Below are 12,955 nucleotides of genomic sequence, written 5' to 3' on the forward strand. Positions count from 1 at the left end.
GGTAAATTCTCAGCCGTACAATTGTATTACCATGGATACGTGTTCTTGAAATTGTTTGCAGGCATGTGTGAGATTATCTGCAGCTGGAGGCTGAGTCGGTGGAACCGAGGAGGAGACGACAGTTTTCACTCCTCACCGGATAAGTAACACACTGCATGTGATTTGATCGGGAGGTGGAGGTGTGTTGCCCACCTACCAACAGAAGAGGACATTTGCTGACTGTTTACTAGGTGTGTTTTCACACACTCACCATTGACTGTTTTCTGCCCTGCCAGCAGTACCAGATCTGACAGCTGGAGACGGTGGCCTCCTGGGGATTCAGGACTTGGCGGCTCCGGCATGTTCCAGATCCGGTGGCAGTGGAACTCTTGTGGGGCCCGGCTCTTCTCTGGACGGTTGTCTCCTATCCTCGAACCCTGCCCACACGTCACCCTTGTATATTTGACTGTAATCCAAATTCTGCACCTGTCTGTATTCCATTGTGCACGTTTCACAACAGTAAAGTGTTGTACTTTTTGACTCATCCATTGTCCGTTCATTTATGCCACCTGTTGTGGGTCCGTGTCACTACACTTTCCCAACAGAGCCGTTGTAATGCTCTCTTAGTGACTGCCGTGGTGTTGGTGGAGAAGGACTCCACTATGAAGCTAAGAGTGGTGATGCAAAAATGCAGAATTTGCACTGTGCAGAATTTCTCCAATCACAGCCACAGAAGCCTATAGCTTCTTCGGGGTTGTCTGAGTGTCTTGGTGGCTTTCCTCACTCTTCTTCTTCAGTTTTTGAGAACTGTCTACTCCACACAGATTTACCACAGAGTGTCATACTGTTTGTATTTCTTCATAACTGATGGAAATAAAGTTCAAGACATTCAGTGGCAGCTTCACCATCACCACAACGACCACGAAAGACTGTTCAAGAGGACAACACACGATATGAAGAACAGGGACATGTAAACTTTTGATCAGGGTCATTTGGGTTGTCATTATGATTTAAAAAGAGTAAACACAGTTATTTGACAATAAATGGCTTCACACAAACATTAACCGTGAGTGGAAAAAAAAGTTTTGTGTTCTCATTTATATTCTCTTCTACCAGGGGATGTAAACTTTTGAGCACAGCTGTGTCATGCAGCAGGTTGCTTTTTTCATTTTGATTGTTTCTTAACTGAATGATTTGTTAGATGTTTAACTAGTGTTTCTTTTGTGGCATATATATATATATATATATATATATATATATATATATATATATATATATATATATATATATATATGTACTGCAATGGTTTTAGGAGCTAACAGATCAGATCTGTGTAACTTTCAACACTAATATTTGGGAATGTGTGAGTGTCAGAGTAAATTGAATACTTTCATGACATAATTTAATGTTAATTAATTTTACTGGCTCGATATCCAGGTCAGAATGGCAATTTAACACGTATTTTAGAAGCATTTTTCTGAGTGTAAATGCATTAACATCTGGGAACTTGGTCAATATTTTGCCTGGTTAGGAGATGTCATGTCTCTGTCCATGAAGGGACAGTTATGTTTAAGAAATCACTTTCAAAGTAGTGTCAGATTTTTACAAGGTCGATCTGGAAACTCTAATGGCTGAAACCAACATTTTTCATGATGTGGAAGGTGTTGAGGTAAAAAATTCCAATCACATTGTGAACTATCTCCACTCAAATTCCCTATGTGATACACTGACACGTTTCACTGAGGTGGCAAAAACCCTGGTAGTTATACCTGCTACATCGTGCTCAGTGGAGGTCATTTTCATGTTTAAGAAGACTGAAAAGCTACCTCCTATGGGTCAGGATCGTCTCTCGTCATTAGGACTTCTGTGTACTGAAAGAAGCCACGTCAACAGGATTGTTGATGTGTTTGGTAGACAGAGGGGACAGAACAAAATGTTTTTCTGATTGATTACAATTTAACTTTGTCTTACGCTATCTTGATACCCTTTGCAGAAGTCGTCACCTGAGGTAGCTTTGGAGTCTTCTCTTATATAGCTGCATGTTTTCATTTAATATTGTACTTGATTAGGTTTGCCTTTTCTGGATATGTTATTCCCATTATAAATCTCTTGACAACTGTTGGTACTAAGTTGTGAACAATTTTGTAAAAAGTACTTTCATGTGTTGGTCTTGAGGGAGGTCTGTTTTATACACACTCACAGCAATTTATGTGTATGTAGAATCTGAATACAGAATAGAATGACCAAAAATGTCAGACTTATTTTTGCAATTAATGTAAACAATCAAACCGCTATTTGGTCACCAATATACAGTATATATGTATAAACTTAAACTTGCTTTTGCTAATCACTTCCCATTTCTACCTTCATTGTTGTCCAGAAAAGAGAAACAGGAGCCTGTTCCTGCAGGAGAACCTGTCCATCCTGAGTGATGTTGAGCTTGAAGCTGAACTGGGTTCAGTGTGATCAACACATCTGACTGATCCTTGAGGAAGCAACGGTGGTGGAAGCTGCATTTAATCAGACATATCTTGGCGTGCTGGGTGACCTTGTGCACACGATGTCGGACCTGGGCATGTGACCTCTGCCCCCACTCCAGACTACAGACACATGGAACTTTTGTATAGTTTGTGTTGCTTTTTCTTCTTCTTCTTCTTCTTCTTTCTGTGTTTTTGCTCTTTTTGTTGCAGTAAACAATTTGACTTAACAGTAAAAAAAAACAACATTTTGATGTTTTGGTACAATGATGGTTCATTTCTAAGAATTTTTAATTAGGGATTTTCCCCTCCAGAAGACACTGCACACTACACCTGGCTGGATCTTTACAAAGATGCTGGAATAATCATGTCTAAACGGAAATTTTACCAAATGGTATTTAACATGAAACAGTTAAAGTCACTTCAGTGACGGCACCATTACATCAAGGAGTTCTGACTATAAGAGGGTTAGAGTTTAATGAGATGGAACATTTTACCACAAACTCTTGTACTGTGGTGTATAATTCTGCTGGATGACTGATACCAAACCAGAAGTAATTTATTCAGATATTTTGAACATCCAGTTTTACCCTCTGTTTACCTCAATTTACATTTATGACCCCATTAAAAGTAAAACTTATTTTACTACTGGATTTTTCTTAAACAGCTTTTCAAACTGTTAGCCTTTAAATCAGTAAACCTTCATAACTTTTACAAATCAAATTGATGTCACACAAAAGTGGAGACATTTTAGCAAAAAGTACAAAATTTATTCAAAATTCACAGTGAAACATAACCGATGTATAAGATGTACGTAAATGATGACAAAGGTGTCCCATTCTGTGGCATGAACTTTTGCAGCGGTGACTCTGAGAAAACCATCTGAAACACACACACACACACACAGAGCTTACATATTTTAATTAGTGCTGTCAGGTTATTAAAAAATAATGTAATTGATTACAGGGTTTGTGATTAGTTAATCGAAATGAATCATTTAATTGCATCCATCCATTTCTTCCGCTTTATCCGGAGTCGGGTAGCAGGGGCAGCAGCTCAAGCAAAGCCGCCCAGACCTCCCGATCCACACACACCTCCCCCAGCTCCTTCGGGGGAACCCCAAGGCGTTCCCAAGACAGCCGAGAGACGTAGTCCCTCCAGCGTGTCCTGGGTCTTCCCCGGGGCCTCCTCCCAATGGGACATGCCCGGAACACCTCTCCAGCGAGGCGTCCAGGGGGCATCCAGAAAAGATGCCCGAGCCACCTCAACTGACTCCTTTCGACGTGGAGGAGCAGCGGCTCGACTCCGAGCTCCTCCCGGGTGACCGAGCTCATTTATAATCAGGTAAAACTGTAACCCTCAACTGTAATTTGGATGGGTTAAATGCAGACAAATTTCATTGTATGTATAATGTGTACAATGACAATAAAAGGCTGTATTATATAAATGTCTATAAAAACAGAATTGTGGGAGTTTGGAAGCTGATTCTTTCTGCACAATATGACTTCCTTTAATAATTATCTTATTAGATTTCATATTTTAAATTTGTCCATTGAACATTAAAATCTGAATGAAAAACAAACGTTTTTAATGTGTTTTAAGCCTGTTCAAGTTCAGTGATGACGTTAATTAACGGTCATAAAACTGAATCAACATTTTGTGCATGAACGTCAGTAAACGCACAAACTCCCACATTAGAGATTTAACAATAAGACATCAAAGCAAGTTACTTTGGTAAAAAAAGTATTGACATTAACATGTTTATTGCTCTCAGAAAAACGTCTTTATTTACAGACCAAGTCACTGACGTCAGAACAAAACAGAGCAAAGTGTGACTGAAGGCGTGATAGGTGCTGTCATTAATTAATCTAAATTAACACTTTATTTTGACAGACAATTTTACTTAATAGCGACAGCCTGCAGTTATTACTTATTTACGATTAGCTTACCGTCATGTTTTGCCTCTTCGTCTCTAGCAGCTCGTATCTTCTCGTCTTCATATTGTTGTATGAATTTCCAAAGTCTTTTCAAGCGTGTTTCTTGTCGCTGCCAACAGCTTTCTCTTAAAATCTCACAGAGCAGTAAACACACGAAGTCCGCCATTGTTTTTGTTTGTGTCGCGTATAAAACGACGTCACTGCAGTTTGCTCTGCTGACCCCGCCCACTTTGAGGAGGTTCTATTTGTAGTAGAAAAAGACGTGCGTGGAACCAAACCGAGTAGAGCTGAGTCATGCTGGTTTTGTGTAGTAGAGAAGTGCCGTTGCTGTGCGGGGATCCAGGAACCAGGGTAATGTGGGAGCCACTCAGGAAGGAGTCTGGAACACCAGGAAAGGCAGTTCGCTCTAATACAGGAATTAGAGACATGGACTACATTTATACAGCGCTTTACACATTACTTTACATCAATGCCTGCCATCCCCTCATTACCCCATCCCCGTAGAGACGGTGCCTGCTCCCAGACCACCAACAACCAGTAAAAATCTATTTAAGCATAAAAATTCAGAAAGAAAAAAATAATATAGCACCTTCAACTGCACCACAGACTAAAACAGTTAAATGTGGTTTATTAAACATTAGGTCTCTCTCTTCTAAGTCCCTGTTGGTAAATGATATAATAATTGATCAACATATTGATTTATTCTGCCTAACAGAAACCTGGTTACAGCAGGATGAATATGTTAGTTTAAATGAGTCAACACCCCCGAGTCACACTAACTGTCAGAATGCTCGTAGCACGGGCCGGGGCGGAGGATTAGCAGCAATCTTCCATTCCAGCTTATTAATTAATCAAAAACCCAGACAGAGCTTTAATTCATTTGAAAGCTTGACTCTTAGTCTTGTCCATCCAAATTAGAAGTCCCAAAAACCAGTTTATTTGTTATTATCTATCGTCCACCTGGTCGTTACTGTGAGTTTCTCTGTGAATTTTCAGACCTTTTGTCTGACTTAGTGCTTAGCTCAGATAAGATAATTATAGTGGGCGATTTTAACATCCACACAGATGCTGAGAATGACAGCCTCAACACTGCATTTAATCTATTATTAGACTCTATTGGCTTTGCTCAAAAAGTAAATGAGTCCACCCACCACTTTAACCATACTTTAGATCTTGTTCTGACTTATGGTATGGAAATTGAAGACTTAACAGTATTCCCTGAAAACCCCTTTTTGTCTGATCATTTCTTAATAACATTTACATTTACTTTAATGGACTACCCAGCAGTGGGGAATAAGTTTCATTACAGTAGAAGTGTTTCTGAAAGCGCTGTAACTAGGTTTAAGGATATGATTCCTTCTTTATGTTCTCTGGATGAAAGTCCTGGGTCCCAATTGAAAAGACATTCCAGCTAGCTTGGCTAACGGGGAGTTCCCCTTTGGCTGACCTGGTAGAGGAACGGTCTTTTGGTGCGAGCCGCATGGGTTCGATCCCCCACCATCGTCCCAGCCACGAAGGTCCTGCTGCTTCAATCTGGCGTCACGAACAGGATGTGGGTCACAGAGTATGCTAACATGCACCTGTGACTTCGGGACGAAGTCAAAAATGGTGGGGAGATGTGTAGCGGGATGAAAGTCCCGGGTCCCAATTGAAAAGATGTTCCCGCTAGCTTGGCTAACGGGGAGTTCCCCTTTGGCTGACCTGGTAGAGGAACGGTCTTTTGTGCGAGCCGCGTGGGTTCGATCCCCACTGTCATCCCGGCCACGAAGGTCCTGCTGCTTCATATCCATGAAGCCAGAGGACACACACCAATTAGTTAAACTGCAGGATTGTCTTTCAGACATAAAAACATGGATGACCTCTAATTTCCTGCTTTTAAACTCAGATAAAACTGAAGTTATTGTACTTGGCCCCACAAATCTTAGAAACATGGTGTGTAACCAGATCCTTACTCTGGATGGCATTACCCTGACCTCTAGTAATACTGTGAGAAATCTTGGAGTCATTTTTGATCAGGATATGTCCTTCAAAAAAGAAGTTTTTCCTTCCCACTGTAGCCAAGTGCTTGCTCACAGGGGGTCGTTTTGACCGTTGGGGTTTTACATAATTATTGTATGGCTTTTGCCTTACAATATACAGCGCCTTGGGGCAACTGTTTGTTGTGATTTGGCGCTATATAAAAAAATTGATTGATTGATTGATTGACAGTAATCTTTGTGGTAAAAATAATCAGTGAATTTTATTGTATGGCTTTTACCTTACAATATAAAGGGCCTTGGGGCGACTGTTTGTTGTGATTTGGCACTATATAAATAAAATTGATTTGATTTGATATGAATATAAAAGTCGGTCTTTAACTAACAACCAGTTTAAATTTTTATGCATTGTAATAATGTTGGTCCTATAACTGCACTTAAGTGCTATACAAGCAGCCCTATTTTGAATAATCTGTAATTTATGTATCATTTCACTGGAAGCTTTTGACCAAACTGCCGGGCAATAGTCCAGATATACTAATAATAATGCTTTAATAGCATGATTCAATGTTGAACAACTTAAAAACCTTGCATGTCTTCTCATAAACGATATACCCCTGCCCATTTTTACGATAATATTATTTATATGCTTTTATATGCTTTTTCCATGATAAATTTGAATCTACAATTACACTCAGCAGCTTAGGCTCATGTACTTGATTTATTCTCATATTATTAATTTTAATGTTTAGTACAGGATTTTTCATAATAACATGACGAGAGCCAATAATCATACAATTAGTCTTTACTATATTTAACACTAGCTTATTGGATGTAACCCAGTCAACTACCTTATGCAGTTCCTTATCTAAAACAACTTCTAAATCATTATGCGAACTTGCAGATGTATAAATAGTTGAATCATCTGCATACATCACTATATTGATTTTATCAAAAATATATGGTAAATCATTTGTGAAAATTGTAAATAATAGGGGACCGAGGCAACTCCCTTGTGGCACTTCACATACAATACTCCTGGTGCTGGAAAAACTGCCATTGAAAAACACTGACTGTGTCCTGTTAGATAAATAACTATAAAACCAAGTAAGAGCTGATCGCTCAAAACCATAACCAGCCAGTTTTTCCAATAACAAATCATGAATATTAGTGATATCAAATGCAGCAGAGAAATCAAGAAACACAGTGCCGACTATATTCTTCTTTTCGACCTCTCTGAGCCAATCATCAGACATCTGAGTCAACGCTGTGGCAGTGGAGTGACTCTTTCTATGTGCATGCTGAAAATCAATAATTAAATTATTTGACAAAAAATAGTTACTAATTTGCTCATATACAATGATTTTTCCAAACACGGGTAGAATACCTATGGATCAACTGTTTGAAGTCAAGAACAGAAGTTTCTTATTTTTAGTAGTGGAATAATTTTAGCCTGTTTCCACGCTTGCAGAATTGTGTTGTGAGCAAAACTGAGGTTTATTATATGAGATAAAACAGGAGCGACACAATTGGCTGCTAGTCTGAGAAGCCTACTGTCAAGACCGTCAACCCCCAGGGGCTTGTCTTTACACGATTTCAAATAATCCTTTACCTTATTTATACTTATGTCTTCAAATTTAAACCTGATGTTTTTATTGTTCATAATCTTATTTCTTATCAATAGATAGGATTTAACATTACTCAGATTAGGCATGTTTTCTCTTAATTTATCTAGTTTGCTAATAAAGTAATCATTAATATGATTAGCAATATCTACTGGCTTTGTTATGAATTTATTATTTACCTCAAGAAAAGACTACTTTATTCTATTTTTCTTATCGGTCAACTGATTTAAAACATTCCATATCTTTTTGTTATCTGTTCCAGCTTTCTGAACTCGATCCTCAAAAAACATCATCTTTTTCTTTCTATTCAATTTAGTAATGGTGCACAACAAAAAGCACATCCGTGTTGGAAACCATTTGGAAGATTCAGACGGCTTTCGGTGGCTTTTCAGTCAAGTGAGTATCTGAGAAATTGTGTAACAGCTGGACATGCCACAACATGTCCTGTGAGACTTCCAACATGGACGTGCTTTTTGTTGCGCGCCATTGCGGCTCCGTCCCGACGCGCGAATTCCTCCGCACGTCTTTCATGACAAAATCTCCTGTAACAGTGGAATGTGCCGCAAAAGCGCTGATGTCCACATTTTCTGCAATTTCTCTGGTAGTCAGACGACGTCCCGGATCAACACAGCCTTCACTTTGGAAATGATCTGGTCGTTTCAGCCTGTCGATGGCCGCTCAGAGCACGGCGCGCCCTCCGCCGCTGTGGGCCGTCTTTAATCCGGTTGTAATGCTCCTTAATCTGTGTGACGCCCAGAGCATCCTCACCGAAAGCCATCTGAATCTTCCGAATGGTTTCCACCTGGCTGTCTCTCACAGTTTCTGGAAAAATTTGATTCAGCGCTGCTCCAATCGCTCAGCCATTTTCCTGACAATGAAAATCCGACGAGGGGGGTGGACCAGTGCTCACTCAAAGCCTGCCCACAGGCGAATGACGCAACCGACAGGCGCGAAAAAACTCACGCATGCGCACGAAGGTTCAAGCTTGGCTGATGCAAGCGCACATGATTCAAATCCATATAGTTTAAAAAAAAAAATAAAAAGGTCGGATAGTTTTCTAACAGACCTCGTAAACTATTAAATCTTGAAAGTACAATTTCAGGATTATCAATAGATAACACCTCAGACCAACGAATAGCTTTCACATCATCAACAAATTTCACATCATTATACATTTTATATGACCTCTTGAATATTACTGTGGGTCCAGGTCCACCTACCATTGTGGCTATGTATAATAAATGTTATTGTGCTGTTTTGCACCTGTCTTAACGTAACCCTGAGAATTTAATTTTGTTTTAGCACTCTGGGGTCAGTCTGAACTGGGAGCGAAGAGCTGGATGTACTTGTTATTATTACACTGATAGCACGACTTTGTTTTCGTAGCCACTAACGACTGGGAGTGAAGCATGCTGGGATCATTCTGAACTGGGAGTGAAGAACTGCTTTTATTATATCTTTGAAATAACTTTCAGATGCCTGTTGATTAAAGAAATTATGTGCGCCAGGGAGGTTGAGTTGGCCACTCACCCTCCCTTCGCGGACACACTAGAAAAGAGGGAGTAGAACCATGCTTCAACAGAGTCTGCTGCGGGTTAACGTACGAACGCCCAGCCGGTTGACAGGCGCACTCTGCTGAAGGTGTTGGCTCTCCACCTTAAAGGCGTCACGGTAAGAGAAAAATGCGCTGCAACCACTTGTGTTTGATGTAACTGCTTTTGTGGGGAATAAATATACGCCTTTTTATTCTAGCAAAATGCAGTCTGTGTGATCATTTCTGTGTGCCGATCTGACCGAACCTTGTGTTTCAAAACAGGCTAATACAATTATGATCAGGTTATGATCACTACAGCCAATGGGAACAGAAATTACTTTACAACACTGCTCAGGAGAATTGGTAAAAATGTGATCAGTACATGTTGATAGTCTGTTAACATCATTTTTAACATGTATTCTTGTTGGTTCATTAATGACCTGAGTAAATCCACATGCAGCAGTGACAGTAAACAACTTATTTCTTAAATGGCAGTTTTTAGCAAACCAGTCAATGTTGAAATCACCCATAAAGTACGTATCCTGACCCACTGCAGTATGGGTGTCCAACATTTCACAAATTGTATCTAAACATTCACAGTTAGCATTTGGTGGTCGGTAACAACAACCCAGCAAAATCGGCTTACGGTGAGGTAAATAAACTTGCAGCCATAACACTTCAATATTAAATTTCATCATATCATTTCTGATTTGTGTTGGTAAATGATCTTGAATATAAAAAGCAGCTCCGCCACCAAATCTATTTCTATCATTTCTGTAAATATTGTAGCCGTCAATACAGTGAGGAAACTAAGTATTTGAACACCCTACGATTTTGCAAGTTCTCCCACTTAGAAATCATGGAGGGGTCTGACATTTTCATCTTAGGTGCATGTCCACTGAGAGAGACATAATCTAAATAATAATCCGGAAATCACAATGTATGATTTTTTTTTATAATTTATTTGTTTGTTACTGCTACAAATAAATATTTGAACACCTGTGAAAATCAATGTTAATATTTGGTACAGTAGCCTTTGTTTGCAATTACAGAGGTCAAATGTTTCCTGTACTTTTTCACCAGGTTTTCACACACTGCAGCAGGGATTTTGGTCCACTCCTCCATACAGATCTTCTCTAGATCTTTCAAGTTTGGAGTTTCAGCTCCCTCCAAAGATTTTCTATTGTGTTCAGGTCTGGAGACTGGCCAGGCCACTCCAGGACCTTGAAATGCTTCTTACGGAGCCCCTAATTAGTTGCCCTGGCTGTGTGTTTGGGGTCATTGTCATGCTGGAAGACCCAGCTATGACCCATCTTCAATGCACTTAATGAGGGAAGGAGGTTGTTTGCCAAAATCTTGCAATACATGACCCCATCCATCCTCCCTTCAATACGGTGCAGTCGTCCTGTCCCCTTTGCAGAAGAGCACCCCCAGAGTATGATGTTTCCACCCCCATGCTTCACGGTTGGGATGGTTTTCTTGGGGTTGTTCTCATCCTGTAAACATGGTAAGTGGAGTTGATTCCAAAAAGTTCTATTCTGGTCTCATCTGACCACATGACCTTCTCCCATGCCTCCTCTGGATCATCCAGATGGTCACTGGTGAACTTCAAATGGGCCTGGACATGTGCTGGCTTGAGCAGGGGGACCTTGCTGCCCTGTAGGATTTTAAACCATGACAGCATCATGTGTTACTAATGTAATCTTTGTGACTGTGGTCCCAGCTCTCTTTAAGTCTTTGACCAGGTCCTCCTGTGTAGTTCTGAGCTTTCTCAGAATCATCCTTAACCCAGAAAGTGAGATCTTGCCTGGAATCCCAGACCGAGGGAGATTGACAGTCATCTTGTGTTTCTTCCACTTTCTAATAAATAATCATAACAGTTGTTGTCTTCTACCAAGCTGCTTGCCTGTTGTCCTGTAGTCCATCCCAGCCTTGTGCAGGTCTACAGTTTTGTCCCTGGTGTCCTTAGACAGCTCTTTTGTCTTGGCTATGGTGGACAGGTTGGAGTGTGATTGATTGAGTGTGTGAACAGGTGTCTTTTATACAGGTAACAAGTTCAAACAGGTGCAATTAATACAGGTAAAGAGTGCAGAATAAGAGGGCTTCTTAAAGAAAAATTAACAGGTCTGTGTGAGACAGAATTCCTGCTGGTTGGTAGGTGTTCAAATATTTATTTGCAGCAGTAACATACAAATAAATTACTAAAAAATCATACATTGTGATTTCCGAAATTTTTTATTTTTTTTAGGTTATGTCTCTCACAGTGGACATGCACGTAAGATGAAAATTTCAGACCCCTCAATGATTTCTAAGTGGGAGAACTTGCAAAATCGCAGGGTGTTCAAATACTTATTTTCCTCACTGTGTATATACACACACACACACACACATATTACACATATACATATACACATTTATATATATTTTTTTAGCTTGTTGAAAGCCTGGGTGGAGCTGGGGGGATAGAGTTCAATAATCTCACAGTCTGGTGAATGAAGCTCTTTGTGAGTCTGGTTTTGTGGGACTGGAGGATCATGTACCTCTTCCCGGAGGGCAGAGTGCTAAACAGGTTGTGTGTGGGGTCGCTTGCATCGCCCACAATTGTGGTTGCTTTGCGGGTGAGGTGGGTGGTGTATATGTCTTGCAGAGAGGAGAGTGAGGCACCAATGATCCTTCCAGCTGCATTCTCTGTGTGCTGCAGGGCTTCCTGTTGTAGTCAGTGCAGCTTCCGCCCCACACAGTGATGCAGCTGGAGAGGATGCTCTCAATGGTGCCACGGTAGAAAGTGCTCATGATGGTTGGAGGAGCACTTGCCCGCTTGAGTTTGCGCAGGAAGTAGAGACGCTGCTGGGCCTTCTTTGCCAGTGATGCAGTGTTGGTGGTCCAGGACAGGTCCTGACTGATGTGCACCCCCACAAATTTGGTGCTGCTCACTCTCTCCACAGCAGCACCCTCAATGGTCAGTGGCAGGTGTTGGGTGTGACCTTTCCGGAAATCAACAACAATCTCCTTGGTCTTGCTGACATTCAGCAGGAGGTTGTTGTTTCTGCACCACGTGGTCAGAAGGTTGACCTCTTCCCTGTAGTGAGTCTCATCGCCCTTGGTGATGAGCCCCACCAGAGTTGTGTCTTCTGCAAACGTCACTATGTGGTTTGTGCTGTGGGTTGTTGTGCAGTCACGTGTCAGTAATGTGAAGTGCAGTGGACTGAGCACACAGCCTTGGGGAGCCCCTGTGTTCAATACGATGCTGCTCGAGGTGTTGTTGCCAACACGGACTGCTTGTGGTCTCTGGGTGAGGAAGTCCAACAGCCAGTTGCAAAGGGAGGTGCTGAGCTCCAGTTTGTCCAGTTTGCAGATGAGCTGTTGAGGTGTTATGGTGTTGAACGCTGAACTAAAGTCCATGAACAGCATTCTCACATATGAGTCC

The sequence above is a fragment of the Thalassophryne amazonica genome, unplaced genomic scaffold, assembly GCF_902500255.1.
Source record: "Thalassophryne amazonica unplaced genomic scaffold, fThaAma1.1, whole genome shotgun sequence".
NCBI classification, from domain to species: domain Eukaryota; kingdom Metazoa; phylum Chordata; class Actinopteri; order Batrachoidiformes; family Batrachoididae; genus Thalassophryne; species Thalassophryne amazonica.